This window comes from Lepeophtheirus salmonis, chromosome 6 (genome assembly GCF_016086655.4).
Source record: "Lepeophtheirus salmonis chromosome 6, UVic_Lsal_1.4, whole genome shotgun sequence".
Taxonomy (NCBI): domain Eukaryota; kingdom Metazoa; phylum Arthropoda; class Copepoda; order Siphonostomatoida; family Caligidae; genus Lepeophtheirus; species Lepeophtheirus salmonis.
The window spans coordinates 26,550,775-26,565,083 of NC_052136.2; the positions used below are offsets into that span (position 1 = coordinate 26,550,775).

The 14,309-nt window shown below is 31.3% G+C and overlaps 1 protein-coding gene across 1 annotated transcript in view; it reads right to left on the reverse strand.

Moving 5' to 3' along the window:
• Nucleotides 1–11,222, reverse strand: part of LOC121120007 (inositol polyphosphate-4-phosphatase type I A) — a 118,835-nt gene extending 107,613 nt beyond the window's left edge. Inside the window, exon 1 of the mRNA XM_040714856.2 lies at nt 10,987–11,222. The gene's annotated coding sequence lies outside the window, so the exon portion shown is untranslated. The remainder of the gene's footprint in view (nt 1–10,986) is intronic.
• Between the last annotated feature and the right edge of the window lie 3,087 nt (nt 11,223–14,309).

Genomic DNA, 14,309 nt, shown 5'->3' on the forward strand with positions numbered 1-14,309 from the left:
CGAAAACCGGGAAAACTAATGGCTTCCTTCACCCAACTCCCACTTATTATCAATAAAAAAATTGCCTAATCAATATTTTACGTAATTTTTATGAAAATTGTTTATGATAATTAGGACAAATATTTATTCATCACTATAAGATTAACTTCAGTTCAAATAAAATAAAAAAACCTAATTTTTTTTCTCAAAGTTATTTAGAAATATATATATATATATATAAGACTGCCTATTTAATATCCTTATTAACTTAACTTAAAGTGACTTAAATATCAAATAACAAAATGAATCACAATTATGATTTTATGAGAGAATTAAACAATAGTTTTTTACTCTCACCTTGATTTGTGTTACATAATCAACCTATAAGAAGAATAAAGATCTTGTCATCTAGCATTTTGGTGTTATTCAACTAACATGAATTTACTATATTTGTTTTTGTGCTGATAAATGAAAATTGTAAATACTCAAAAGTGGGTACAATGATCTCACTGTTGCTGGTACCTATACATTATTGTTCTGAACGTTGATTGTTGCAACTCGAATTAGCTCTTTAGTTTGTGAGTTATTTTGCTAAGTGGATAAAAAAACCATTTTGTGATTATAATTTTACACTACTTCAAAGGGGAGTGGGGGAATGCCGTTTAAACTAAACAATGACTTGAAAAGTGTTTTGGGAACTCCACTCCAAAAAAATGAAGAAAAACAATAATTTAAAAAAAACCTATGTTGAACGAAAAAAAACCCGTATTTTCTTTGTTAAGTGGGGACTTTTCAGCCCCTGTGTTACCAACTGTTTTCGGGCATTTCATTCTTTGGGAGAAAGGTTGCAAGATACAATAGAGATAACAACATGAGTAGAAGATTGCTTAAGGATGCTGTTATAGCATGAAGTCACATCAGTTTCGGGTTCTAGGGAAAGCTTTATGGATATACATATATACGGAATGGGGACCCAAAACATGCAGTAGCCTTTAATTACAATTTTATCCACGTTATTTTTAATTTAGAGGTTTCTTTACTCAACCAAACAACAGCTAAAACAAATGAAAACGTTTTGTTTTCATCACACGTATCTAAGTGTAAAATGTCGGCGCTACAACAGAAAAGATAAAACGTGCGCAACAGAGTCAGTGCCGAGAAGGCTGCAGAGACCGTTGTCATCTCCATTTGGACTACTTACAACATCTACAACTCCATTAAGGATAGAATGGTGTCATACAGCCAAGAACAACTTCTGGTTTTTCTCCTTGTAGCCCTCCTCCAGCCCTGGACTTTGTAGTTTGAGGTCAATCGGAGAAGAATGTCTGATGCACATCTCATCCAAATTTGGATTAACTCCGAGCTACCATCATGATAGCGTATTACGCCATGGGAAATACCAATCCTCATCAAGAGCTCCCAATCTGCTGGCGTGTTGAAAAATACAGCTAAATATATCCTAACTATGTTTTGAGTTGTATTTTCTTGATTCAATGAAAATCCGTTTTTCGTAATTTAGCCATACTACTCATCACTCTGTATATTTGAAAATCTTAGAATATTACAAAAGGTAAAAGGCAATTAAAAATAAGATTCAGTTCATAAATTTACCCGGCAACAGCTGATATGAACTCATTGGATAACAGAATCCTCAAGTAACACTCTGTCACTCCATATATCTTATATCTTAGGAAAATTAAAACCTTTTGTTCCATTTCATTTTTTACATACATTTGAACATAAATAATGTATAAATAAAACAACTATATGGATGTAGTGAAGAGTTTCTCTGATAAAAATCATAACTAGAGCAGTTTGTTATATACATACATATATGATATATAGATTGGATCTCCATTGGATTGCTATTATTTCACTTAATTTAATATCACAATCATACGATTCATACTCATAGTATTGACAACGTTATGAATTCGATATCTTAAAAATCCATATATGAGAATGTTAAAGAGAATACCAATATTTGAAATCAAAATATAGAAATTAGAGGATGTGAATGTCAATCGTTCTTGTTTTTACAGAAGAGTTAGAAGGTCAATAGATTTAGAGAGGGAAAATACATTGCTGAAGGATCATATTTTATATACACATTCACCTGTTGACTATTATGCACATAAAGGTATATATTGTGTACATACTAATGTTGAGACTCGGTCCAGCACTGTTTTTTTTTCGGTTCGGTATAATGTGATTTTTTCTAGACCGATTTTTCGGTCTAGAATACTGTCATTCATTTTTTCCAAAGAAATGTCAAAAGTACACTATAAGTTCTAGAACAAATGTCTATACATATAAGTGACGGAGGGATCAAAATTAGTCCAAGATATATCTGTTTAAACTTTGCATAACGTCATTGTACTTGAAAAAACATATGATGTCATGTTATAAGCAATTGATCTATTAAATCGGCCAAGACCGAGCTTCTTTGTTGGAGAGAACCAAATCGGTCCAACCAAAAAAAAAAAGGGTCTCAGACCAGTCTAGGATTTCCAAACCGAAACCCAACACTAGTACATATATACATCAAAGCTTATTTAAAACAGCTGGTAGTGTTTTTATTAACAGAACTAGGAAGTGTCGCAATAGACATTTAGAGATTCCATATATTGTAATTAGTCATTTGAAATTAGTTATGCCTTTAATACCATTTACATAAACTTTAATTGACACCATTGAAAAAGAGCAGAGTCTGTCACTTTCAAAAATGGTTTAGTTTTTTTAAATTGACCGAAAGTAAATAAATAATTTTTTACTTAAAAATTACAAAAAACGTTCTTCATTTGCGGCCAGGACCATCCTAAAACTCTACCTAACTTTAGCAAACACCTTATTGATCTTGGATGTATCCATGGCAGTGCCGCAGGTACTACTGATATTGCCCCTAAGAGGCTGAGTGTAGGCGTGGCTCCTTGTTTGAGGGCCTACCCATCTTGCACTAGGTCTTGCCACCATTAGACTTGAGGATTCTGATGATCTTCTGAATTTTGATCACGTGGTACCCGATAGACTTGGGTATCTGGAAGTCACTTTTCTATAAATTTACTAGCGTACTTACAAATATTTCCTAACAAGACATTTTTACTCCTACATAAAATACGTTGCGAATTACATAACCTCTCCATTTTGAAAAAGAGAATAGTTGGGGATTGAGGGCTCAAATATTTAGTTGTCATAAATAAATTGTGTCGATTACCAAACATACAGTATCGTATACAGATGTGAAAACTTAACTTTATGCAACTAACATACGAAGGTAGTCCAATTTTTTTGTCAAGCTGTACTTCTTTTTTTTTTGTTTATTCAAGGCAAGAAAATTACTTAAATTCCAGTGACCATAAAACTCCAGTCTGAGATAATTTAATAAAAAACAATGATAGGTAACTATGAGAGTAGAAATATGGTTCTCAATATCGGTATTGATTTTTGATCTACTAGAGGGTCTAATAGATAAATTTGTACAAAGTTTTACTTCATCAAGATCAATTACGAGATTAATATTTTCATGGTCTACATCTTTTATTTAACAATATAAGCATTGAAATAACATTTTATTAGATTCAGCCGCCCTTATCCGCCGCCACATGCTCAATTCTCTACCTGAAGTATACGCATGTGTTTTTTACGTGATCCATATACAGCTTCTCGGCTTGAAGCACGATACTGTTATTCAAGGCCTTCAAAAAAGAGTGGGACTTTTCAAAAGCCTTTCCTCAATCTATCCCTAGACTTAGTAAGTCTAAGTGGTTCGTGTCAGGGGAGCTGAGGAACAGGCCTCGACGTCCTATAAATCTGGGATATTGGTTTGGACAATTTAAGCACTGTGCACTAGCAAGAAGTCCTGTTAAAAAAATACAGACACTCAGCCGCGACCTTGTTCATTTACAGAACGACAGTGCTCATTTTGAGGTTGTCTTTAATCTTCATGCACCTACCGGATTTACTGAAATAAACGTTTCTTGAGTCAAAAATAGGTGCACTTCGCCTGGCGCTGATAAGCCCATAGAAAAAAGTCAAGCTGTGGCCTGATTCGAGTTCACCTGTATTAACCACGAGTCATTAGATGTAGCTGCTGGACAGTCCCATAGTTACCGGCTCTTGGACTTGTCTTTTTTGGTGAGCTTTAGCTTTGGCCGGAAGAAAAAGGGTGGCATGAAGCCGTCCTCACACGAGACGACGCCTAGAACCATGATGGAACCGAGGTGCTTCCTCTTTTTGCATCGGGACTACCTCAGCCTTGCTCTCGACGATCCACATGGAGTTCCTCCTGTTACTGTAGACGTCGATGGTGAAACTTTTTCGTTTGAGAAAAATATCTGCGGTTGAATTTTGCCAATATTAAACTGCCTCAAGATCTTATTGCAGCGCTCCAGACGTTTGGCTGTGATTACTGATTAGAAACGTGGCAAACTATCAAAATAGAGATTGATTGTAAATCAACGATAACACTTGGGTGAAAGTAATAACTGATAACATTACATGATATAACATAATAATTGTTTTTCTTTTTTCTCTTCATTCTAGTATTCGATAAATATTTAATCAATTTGAGAATGTAAAAGTTATTAACAACTTGTCACTAGTTATACATACTAGGGAGTAATAAGTAGATAAAAAGATTGAAGGAAATAATATGTAGGTACATTGTTGAATGAATGTATGTTGGTAGGTACATAAAAGAAATAATAATTATTCTTTCGATTTGTATACGAAGTAAATTTGAGGTGACAATGCCCTTATACGTTTTGTTGGCTCTGCATTTTGTATTTTAAGAAAACTATGTCACGTCGTTACAATGATTGTAACATGCAACCTTTCCTCCAAAAAGAAACAGAAAAAAGGACCCGAAATCATCTGGTAGTTAGCCGAATCAGTAAATCATACCAACTGCTATTTATCTTTGAAGTTATCCCAGCCTATCATTGTCATATTATTTCTTCACATTTTTTTTCAAAAATGAATATTAAAATCCTATATACATAGTATTTTACTTGATACTGTACTATAAAAATGCTTATTAATATTTTATTAAAAGCGTAGCTATTGATTTGTATACGATAGTCATTATTTCTTCATATAAATCATAAAATGGCCCATATATAAACTTAAATTCAAGGGATCAAGAAAAAATTGTTTTCCGGTCTTTTTGGTAACGGAGAATAAGCATAACATAATGTATTACCACAGAGCATATACATATCGAGGTCTAGCTACAAACAAGCTCTATTGGCAAATATGCGACAGTAGCGCCCTCAAACCTTCAGTGTGTATCAACAAGACAGATAAGTAAATAAATCTTCAAAAAAAATTAAATATTTCAACGAACATTAATTACGTAAGTTGGTTATAATAAACTTTAAGCCACTTAAAATACATTTTAATATTGCTTCCACATTTTCATGGTTTGATAAATCATTTCTCTAATTCAAAAAAGAAGACTTAGCTCATTAACTTTTTGGATTCTTAATTCAAAATTAAAACGGCCGGAGGAACTTATTGTGCTGCGATAAATTGTTCGAAACAATTGGAAAGCCAACAGTTGGCATTTCTTTAGATGTCTTCTTTACGATGATATCTACAAAAGATGGATCCAGAATTCTCGTCGAAGCGATTTAAGAGGAAGGTCGAGTGAGTCTTAAACTTTGTGATAAGCATTTTAAGGATTGCATATTCATGAATGCTGCTTCAAAAAAAAAAAAAAAAGTCTTACACAATTCCCAATATATTCGATGTACCAAATCCTCCGCCAAAGTAACTCCTCAACGTCTTCTTTTTCTACGACGTATTCAAAATAAGAGCCCAATTCCTTTAACTTTGAACTTGAAAGACATTCAACAGGTATGATTATGATATATACTTAAAAGGAGATATATGGGTTTAAAAAACATTTTTTTTGCAGATAACATTTGCATGGATATCTCTACAGTCTCTGCTCCCGGTAAATCTGAAAAACTTAAATGCTATAACTCAGAAGATATATCTATCTCAAAAATGCGAAGGCAAAAAGATTGCGGCAAGATAAAAAGGCTAAACTCACACCTCTGACAAATGTGAAACGCATAATCTCTTCAATGCATCCATACCTTTCTAAACTGGAAAAATTTCCTTACATCTATTCAGCTCCGTGATGTAGTCGAAAAGATCGAATACTACTAAACAAATAAATTGAAGACTTTCGCTATCAGTACCTACTAGAAAAGTTCATAGTGCTAGAAATTTATCTCGAGAAAGTTCAAAATACCTGCCGTTTCATCAATACAGGCCTGGATGTCAATGTTCCACGTGAATGAGGGATTCTGTCCTAATTTGCTAAGGCTATTGGCATGAGATGTAACACTTTGGACGAAAAGGATTGAGTGTGTAACTTAATTGTCGATAGATATCATTGCGAAAATCTGTAGATTTTGACCCCATCCTTGATCAACTTGTTGGATTAAGGAAAACCAATCATGGAAAAATTATATATCCATCAAATGCCCTTGTGTTTCTCCTTTCTGGACTGTAAGTCAATTGGGAACAAAGTGTGACCAACTTTTTTTGTGAAAATTCAAAGTCTACTCCAGATGTCGTGACTTAACTTTAGAATGTATTGAAAACTTTCTACAATTGGTTTTTAAGTGGCATCTTTGTGTAGTGATCAAGGTACTAATTTTTCTGTCATGCTCAATCGTTTGAGAAGTTCCAAAGTGAGCCCATTCATAGATCAAAGCGGCAAGAAGATATTTGTATTTGCTGACATGCCTTGTGTTATAAAGTCAATCCTCAACTGTTTGCTCACCAATACCATAAAATCTTCCCATGGAACTGCTAATTGGCTACATATTCAAGACTTTTACACTCGTGATAAACAACAGAAGATTCGTTTGTGTCCTAAACTTTATTATGTTCATTAAGTCCGTATTTGGGGCAAAAATGAAGGTTAAATACGCCACACAAGTTATTAGTTCAAAGGTTGCTGTAGCCTCAGCAACTTATGCTAATCTTGGAGTACTGTACATGACTACCAATGAAACTGCAGAGTTCTGTCAACAAGTTGTCTCTTTGATGTATTGAACTCATGCAAAAACATTAGAAAGACAAATATTAGAATGTCTTAAATAAAGATTATCCTATTTCTGAGTTTTTGGATAGCTGTTACCCATTGATTGGATCCTGAAAGATCATCAACTTCAAAATTGAAGATGTATCAAGTCGTTTTTGATATATTAAGGGACTCAATATCTCATCAATAAAACTTTTAGTAGAATACGTAACGGATGAGCTAAAATTTGAATACTTCTGCACAAGAAGACTGTGAACCTATCCCATTGAAAATTATTTTTGCATCATTAAGAGCAAAGGAGGATTTAATTCTAATCCATCCTATCGGACATTTCAGGAAACTGTGGCTAATTAGAGGCTAGCAAGTGAAAACAGTTCGAACAATGCCAGTGATGACAATGTGAATCTTTTACAACTAGAGAAGAAGGCCAACTTAATGTCTGCACATCTTCAAATACGGATATAATTCCTCAAATAACTCCGGCAGACATACATTTTGCCATTACAGGGGATTTAAGTGCTGCAGAGAATCAAGCATATTAATATTTTGCAAGTTGCTTCTTGTGAGACATGCAGTTACCTAAGGACAAAGCTACATGTGTCTACAACTGGGGTTGAAACCAGGGAAATGTTCTTGTAGCTGAAAAGATACAATACCGACTCATCAACCCTTTTCCATGCAGGACCAGAGATGACAAAATATATTACATTTTACTTGTGGGCAACTTTTGCTTCTCCCTTCACTTATTATGCAGTAGGATACTTAAGCTCCTAAAAATCACTATTCTTAAGTATATATGCCCTCCAAGATTTTGCCAAGACTACGTTCGTAAAAAGATAGCTCTACATATTGTCCGTACTTTGGTGTACTATAAAGTCAAATAGATAAATAACGAACTAAAGAATACTATCAATAAGAGCCAAAAGAAAGAAAAAAAAATTCTTTGAGCATTCGTAACTGTTGTCACTTAATAAGATCATGTCATAGAAATTTTCAATAAATATTATTTTAGGTCATACTTTATCAATTCATAATTATCATCATTGTGATTGTTCATAAGACATTAGTCACAATATCTTCTTACAGACCTCTATGTACATATATGCTCTGTGTTATTACTTCGTTTATTTATGAACAAAATATATATACGAAATAGCCATGAGACTGGGACATATAAAAAGGGGTAAAAAAGTATTATTGTTGCCTAGTTAATAAAAAAGAAGAATTGCCTCAAAAAGGAATTAAAATTGTGTATTTTATTATTATTGGATCGGAATTCAGTATTCGTAACTAATTGAGAACAATGCATGTTACATGTTCTTCTCCAAAATGTAGATTAAGTTACTCCGAAAATCCAGAGGAAGTCAATATTTTTTACAATCGATTTTTTTTAAATATCTAATATAAAGGCTCTTTTATTTATTTTAAAATAAGTTACTTCTGCTTTTAGTTTACGACTATTTTCATTTTGAAATCTTTAAAGATTATAGGAAAAAAAATTTGCAGCCCAAAAAAACCTAAGAACGTTTGCATTAGCTTTAAATTACTAATTTTTTTACTTAGTAGTCAAACTTGCAAAAGTATATCTCGGAACTGGACTTTTCTTGAGTAGTACTGCTTAAAAACCCAAAAAAATAGATGGGACTCCATCTTTCTTTAAGATACGGCGATAGAGAATCGATTTGTTAAAATTTATAGTCTTTGTGTCTAAAATATTTGCTACATATTTGTAAATTTTTACTCCGTTCCTAATCTTTCCTTTAATTAAAATAATATAAACTGTTAGTACATTTTTCAATGTGAACATAAATATAATTGAAAGAGAAATTAGTAAATAGTTATCACGAAAAAATCATAGAATTAAATGATATATTGGTATAGCCTTGATTCAACTATGAAGGAAGTCGAATTTCCGTCAAAAAATTTAAAATTACTCGTATGGCATCATTTTCTTGTGATACGAACTTTGTTTTTAACTTAGATTTTTCATATTCATAATGTTATCAGTCATCATTATCCTTTAAAATCCCATGGAGTTTGCCGGAATACTAGCCCCTTGCATCTGCAGACAAGTTGTGCCGGATATTTAGCAGTCCTTATCGTATAGATGTAGTGTATTTTCCTTTCAGCTTTTTTCATTAATTTCCATGAAATGACTCTTGCTAATTTAAAATATAAGACTATTCGTATTATGAACTCAAAAAGGTATTACGTACGATTTTGATTTTCGAATATATACCTACATCAAGGCCATTCCCTTAGAATTACTATCATTTCATTCTCTGACATTGATACGATTATTAATCTAATGTATAAGTTAGTGCATCTGAAGGACTTGAGTCCTTTAGTTGAAGCTATCAATGTATAACTATTCTCTAAATAATAATTAACAGTTGGCAACAAGGAAAATAAAGAAGGATAGCTACCATATGTTTTTTTTCAAATAGTTCCCTTCCCTTTTGACAGTCGAGGTTGAGAGTGGGGAGAAAATCTAATCGTGTGTCGGTACATATGTTTATTGTATGTCAAGTTGTTACCTATATCCTCTCTGGTAACGTACCCTACGAAAATATACAGAAAAAATATTCAAGATCAGTTGATATTTAGCAATTATTACCAACTATAGAATTATCCTTCAATGACTGTTGATAATTATTAACAGCTTAAAAAGAGCTAATCTTAATTCAAGCAATACACTCTCAGAATACTAATTGTGTGAAAAGAAGTAGAAACATCGACAGCTGACAACAACATACACTGATTATAATTGTGTTAGCGAGGTAATGCCGTATTATATATATAAAAAGAGCCAAATTGCTAAAAAAACAGCGACCACAGAGCCTATAAATATAAAACATTTATTTATGCTTATTACATAGCTAAATGCAAAAACATATACAGGAAGTCAACTAGCTATCAATAATAGTAGTAGTAGTATTTATATTAATATTTATTCTTTTATGTGGTCCGTCAGCACAAAACCAATCATTAACAAAAAATAAGAAAATGAGAAATTTCAATTTTTTTACTTTATAAATAATATATATTCAAGCCAATATTTCATAAACATTATTTCAGTCAATTATGAGCTTTATATTCAAATTTCTAGACTGGGTTGAGTGAAATATCGAAGATTTTTATCTTTATCCACCAGTTTTAACATATAGGCACCCGCATTATAATTCTATATTATGTGAAGGAGAGGAAAAACATATTAAAAATCCTGTTATTATTTACAACAAAACCCATAGGTTGGAACCCCCTAGTTTGTATAGAGAAAATGTTTCTATAACCCTGCAAGACGGTCCAAACTAGGTTTGCCGAAAAAATTATGCCAACTAAAGAAAACAAGACCAAAAAATGTGTTCATTGACGCGCCTTAAGGATTTAGTTATCTCCTTAATGTGCCCTTCAATAAAAAAAGATTGAAGAACACAGTTCTAGAGCCTATATTTTATTTAAAAACTTTATTTAGGCCTTTCAAAAATGTATATGATACTATTTTTCTTCAATTTCCAATTTTCAACAGAAATTGAAGATAACTAATTCAATTACACAGATACATTTATGTATAGTGTACATAGATGATCACTAATCTAGACTTATTTTTGATATGAAAATCATCTTAATTAGCTTTTGTGTTAATGGAACTACTGACTACATATAGAAATTCATATAAAATTGTATTAATAAAGTTTATTCAATAATTTGAATACAGGCTTTGAAAATTAATAGCTTAAATTTTCAGTTATTTTATTGTATAAATAATTAAAGATTAAGGAAATTAAACAACCATATCACCCTGAATAAACAGCTTTTATTTATTCATGACAAATTACTAAATACTAAAATTTTCGGAGTAAAATATGAATAATAGAATGAACAACGCCTTCATTCATTTTAAGTAAATAATAAAAGTTTTTAACGAAATTTCCAAATAAATTTACCTTTTGTTTCCTGTTTGATTCAACATAGATTTTAGCATGGAAGAGACTCTTCGCTTATTTTTTAGAGGTCCTTCTAACACGAAAAATATACTTCTTCTTTTAAAAAAAAAAACACTTGCAGAGAGAATCAAGATAATTTTATTCAATAACAGATTAATTTCCTTGACGTTTGTTTAACATTATTATATGTTCATTATTTCCACTCAACCTGAATTTAAGAACAGCGTTCATGACGTAATGTTATTTTTTTGTAGGTATCTGCAGGTTACGAAATATATATGGGCAGGTAACCGGGTACCAGTTTAAAAGTGGGCCAAGCCTCCTTGTTCTGCCAGTTCTTTCTTCTTCTTCTTTTCTTATGCTTATTACACACACTCCTTTTCTTTTTAGCTATGTCAGTTCGGTTCTCAATTTCTAACCCTCTTTTGTCAATATGAATATAAGACAATATGTTGCGTAAAAGTTGCAACTTGTATAAAGAAACTGTACAAGTTACATTTTCTTCGTCCTAAGATGCATTATTTATCTTCAACATTGGGGATTCTAATTACCAACTATTAATTGATATCTTTCCATTTTATTTTTATTTATTAAAATTACAGGGTTGTTATGTATTTATGAGTAATATAACTGTGGGGATTTGAGCTAATAACCTGCCACAGAATACTTAATTTTAGTAATTTGTATTGAAATAATCCTAAATCACACATTAATATATCGATCATCCATGGGATACTCAATTATTGCATTATCATCATCCCAAGTACTTCAAATCCTTCATTTTTAAATTATTAATCTCATTTGTTGGTTCCAACTTGTACATAACATTACATATAAATATGAAATAATATGTATATTAATTCATTCTCACGCATACTCCTTTTCCATTTTCCACAGGTTACTCGCAAGATAATTTCACTTCCTAAGAAAGTTATCAAGTATTCTAATTACTATCAGCTATCCCCTATTGTCATACCCTTCTATTCAAAGAATATTTAAGGATATACCCAATTTACTATATAGCTCAATCCACCTCGGATAAATCTTGACTTCATTTCTAAAATGTTACTATTGATTTTTAATAGCGTAAGATAATGTAAACCTCTAAAACATTAACACATAACTTGTCATATTAGGATATTGCTTCTATCAGAATAAAAATAATGTTCATATTATTGTTTATATACTAGCACGAAGACGTTATCTGAAAGATGCCCATGAAAAATTAAAAAGATTTTATATATATTTCGCTTATTTATGTTAAATCTAAACTAAAACGATTTACTATAAAGCATAATTATATAATAGGTTATTTCTATATTAAAACCTCCTAGTATACAAATTTTTTTCTAGTTTCTATCAATTTCATGTAAATATAATTAAACCTGCGATATTTTTTGACACTCTTGAAAATGCAGCATATAATTGATCACGTGAAAATACTGATTTTGGTAAATATAAAGCATATTTTTTAATCTTTGACCATGTGATTTATTTATTGTCATTGCCATTGTTGTCTTTCCATGTTCCTTCTTCAACTATTATGGAGATTGAAGATACATACTTAGATGAATTTGTTCGATTAATTCCTAATTCCCTTTTTTAATTCGTATTCAAAGGTTCTATGATGTTACACCCCGAGCAGTTTCGCCCAGGGAAGTTCTGCCCTGGGAAGTTTCGCCCTCACACATTCATTATAGCATAAATGTATCTTCTACATATACTTGAAGATTTAAAATTAATCTCCCCCTCCCTAATTGAAGTCATTTGTTATGCATTTTAGATTTCAGTAGTGTGAAATGCGTGCATTTAATTCAATTTTAATATATTTTAAAATAGAACATATCAAACGGTTCGAATTCATTATAATAAGAAGCAACAATTATTTCATATTAATGACTCAAATGCCATAATTTCTTAATTAATTACAAAGTACTTCAAGTAAAAGAAGACCTTAAATTATATGTGGAATATACATTTATGCTATAACATATTTATTAGGACGAAACTTCCCAGGATAAAATCTTCCCACGGAGAAACTGCACATAGTGTAACTTCCGGTCACGGTATTTAGTATATGTTATGTTAGTACAATAGTTCGTTTTTTGAATTTTTTAGTGAATTTTCGAAACCAACAACCCATACCTTTAAACAAACTTTGATACACGGGGAATAGATCTTGTTTTACGAAAAAAAGTCAACTTATTTGCAAAAAAACAATCTTCTCCAGGGACCAGGAATCTGGTCTGATCAGAATTAAACATGACCTTACGTAAGTAACTTAAAATTCTAAATATGTCTAAATTCCGTATGTTTCTCCGTTTTTTGTTAAATAAATACGTTTTTATCATTGTTTTTCTAAGCGGGACGTACGTCACACACAAACACACACTGATAAATTATTTTAATAGTAAGTACGATTTATTAAATTATTATCATTATGCAATCATATCAATATCATTTTAGATTTCGTTCATTGTGTGATGAATAGACAGCGCTGTCTTACACATAACATTAACATAAACAAAATAATTTGTGTGACAGGGAGTTCTTTTATCTAAAGGATTTTACTATAATCTAAATTTCATACTATACTGTTGTATGTATGAAACAAAGTAGAACATATTCTATCTTATAATATATCTTATAAGTAGACTACTATTAGTTAATGCATTAAAAACATTTTAATGCTTTTGTATTAGTTACCTTGTAACTTTCAACGACTGAATCTAGGTCATTTATGAGTATTCTTCAACATAGTTTCTTTAGATAGGAGATAAACATCATTGTTTTATCATTGTATAGTGGATAAATCAATGATTTTTTAAGAATAAGTGGATATTATACACTGAACATGAAATGTTTTTGCGAAAAACATAAACTAATAATAGAATCCTAACTCGTCACCTATCTTGAAAATAATAAATATAGAGCCTGATGTAACTACCTTTTTAATATAGCCAAATGTATGTATCTTTAGAGATGTATATTAGTAAATATATTCAGAAAATAAATCAATTTCTTGAAGTGCCTCTATGTTCATATAGCTTTAAAAGTTTGAAATTTAGACCAATAAAAGTTCTACAACAGAAATTAGTAAGGATTTTGAAACCTTTACTTGCCTCACTGGAATTACAATTATGAAATAGCATTTGCATGTTCAGAATAAAGTGAAAGGAAAAAAAAGGAAAACTTAAATAGAATTACAATTTGATGAATAGAATTGATGTGTTGATTTCACAAATCAATTCTAAAACACGTATGGTTATTTTGTTATATTTTGACTATTGTTTTCAGTAAAACAGCAACATCTAATTAGCATG